The sequence below is a fragment of the Solanum dulcamara genome, chromosome 10 (assembly GCF_947179165.1).
Source record: "Solanum dulcamara chromosome 10, daSolDulc1.2, whole genome shotgun sequence".
Lineage (NCBI taxonomy): Eukaryota > Viridiplantae > Streptophyta > Magnoliopsida > Solanales > Solanaceae > Solanum > Solanum dulcamara.
Window position 1 is genome coordinate 40,597,329 of NC_077246.1, and position 2,666 is coordinate 40,599,994.

The window sequence follows — 2,666 nt, forward strand, 5'->3', positions numbered from 1 at the left end:
TGCCCGCAGGTACAGACGCTCAGTTTGCTGATCCGCTCACCTAGGACATCAACCTTGTTGGTTGGCAGTGCTCCTTGTCTAGAGCCCTATTTTGGTACTAGCATTTTGTTGTACATTTGTACATACTGGTTAAGGGTACGACGGAGGCCCTGTCCCACCATATGTTGTTGTTCCTATTCTTAGAGGTCTATAGACATATGTGTGTAGGTTGTTTAGGAGTTTATTTCGGTTATGCCTATGCGATATATTGTAAAAGCTATTATGTTGTGGCAGCCTTATCGGTTGGCTTTCCCTTTCATGACATGATGCAAATGAAAGAGGCCACACGTGTATGAATATTTTATCACCCACTGGGTTCATGTGTTTGGTTCCTATATCTAGGAGGTTGTATGAACATGAAAAAGTTTTAACCCATTGAGGTTTTTGTGAGCAGTATCACATTATACATAGTCCAATTTGACTATAGTCGACAGTTACGTAAACAGGGGTCCAGGTCGGACCCCAGTCACGGCCCACGGGGTTGGGTCGTGACAGAAGTGGTATCAGAGCAGTTCGTCCTTGGAGTGTTTATAAACCGTGTCTAGTAGAGTCTTATTTATCGTTGTGTTATGCACCACATCTATAGACAAGAGGCTATAGGACATTTAGGATATTAGTTTTCTTTCATATTTATGATCGTGCGATAGAGCCGAGTCATAGGGAATAAAATTTCTCATACTAACTTGTGATTTCAGCAGAAGGACAACATCAATATAAGAAGGTTACTGACGATATTGGAAGTTACACAGCACACAAGTAAGCAAGGCACGAATGATAGGTGCCAGGTAAGGTATTGAATTACGATTGACCTGTAAAGTTGAAAATTGAAAGGAAAAGTAGACGGAAAGTCTAAACAGGTGCAATTCGAATTGGACATACGAGGTAAGTACATCAGTTTATACTATTATTGATATTGGCGCCCTGAGAGGCTATGATATGATGTGATATGATACGTATATATGTATCTTTATGCGTATTTCCCCTGTGAGGCATTGTTGGCATTTTCTGCGTGCAGGTGTTGAGATAGTAGCATTTTCTGCGTGCAGGTGTTGAGATAGTAATAAATACAGAGAAAACTCTGTCCAAATTTTCCTTGAAATAAAAGGAAAATGATTTAGGAAAGACTGGTAGTTCTGAATAGAACGATATATTAAGGATAAGACTAACTAAAAAGGGTAAGTAACCCACAGTAAGAATCGTGAAAAAGGTTAAGAAGTGTTATACTATGGGGTAGAATGTGAACAGGATATGATGTGAATATAATGAGGATAGTTATGAAAATAAGTAAAGCCTTGTGAGAAAGTGGCTTCGAATAAATTGCTACGTGACTCGATACCCATAATTAGACTAGATTAGCACCTCATGATTGTGTTAAGTTGTCATACCTAGGCAACCAAAGGTATGGAAGATATAAAGGAAGGCATAGATATGGTGCAGTATACCAAATGTGTTGGAAAAGAATCATACATATTGGAAAATTGGAAATAAGGGCGTAAGGTAGAACACAACAGATAGTGACATGGGTACACCCTAAAGGGGGGAAGTGGCTTCAAGTGAGATCCCATACTGGCACGAGTTAATAAGATTTAAAGGCCAGCAATAAATGGATAGAAGCCATGATACCGGAGATAGTATGGAGAATTAATAGTAAGGACTTAAATAGTATGACATCAAAGAATAGGTGCATACAAAGGGGATGAATACAACAAGAGAATTACGATGAGAACTTAAACATACTGTAAGAAATAGCCAGGCTATACTCGACTGAAGGTAAGACGTTGGTAACAAAGTTACTGACTACTAATATTGTGGTGTACAAGCAGCAAAACAAGGAAAGGATGAGAGATCTCTCCTATACTGGAATATGAGGAAACTCAAGGGTAAGTAGAGAAAAGAAGTAAGAAACAATACAGGTTTACGTACAGACTAGTATGGTGATGCTAAAGCATCTTTTGGGCTATTTTAAGCTCCTACACATGTTCGTGTAAAGGGTGCAATATGATGTGTGGTAAAGAAACTGGAAAGAAGTAATGGAAAAGAAATATCACCTATTCCCTATGCCTACAGGTAATCTACCTTCTTAAATAGACCATATGAGTTGATACAAGGCCAATGAACGGCAGCCAGTACAGAAGAATCCTAAAGTACTCGTAAGACCTTATGAGGCTAGTTAACATTCGGGGACGAATGTTCTAAAGGGGGGAAGGATGTTACACCCCGTACTTTGGTACCTTAGAATGCTTCTTAAGCTTCTCAAGTTTCTGGAAAGGCTCTTAAGTTTCTTAAAAATTATTATGTGAGTCGGATAGTTTATAATGCTATCAAATAACTCCAAGTAAAGGAGAACGAAATGCTTCATAATAAGGAAGATTGGAAATAGGGTTATAAAAATTCGAAAGGAGTTGGAGGCCGAGAAATGAGTCATAGGACTCGATTTACCTACGTAAGCTACCAACTTAAACGTGTTACATACTTGAGTTTCTTAAGGACATACCAAGCTTACGTAGCATGGATTACATAGTCTCCTAAAATAAGACAAGATTACGAACCCATGAGGAAGGGGAAAAGACGACACGTGGAAGCCAATGGAGGAGTGACACGTGGCAGCACCTCAAGCAAGCAGGTGA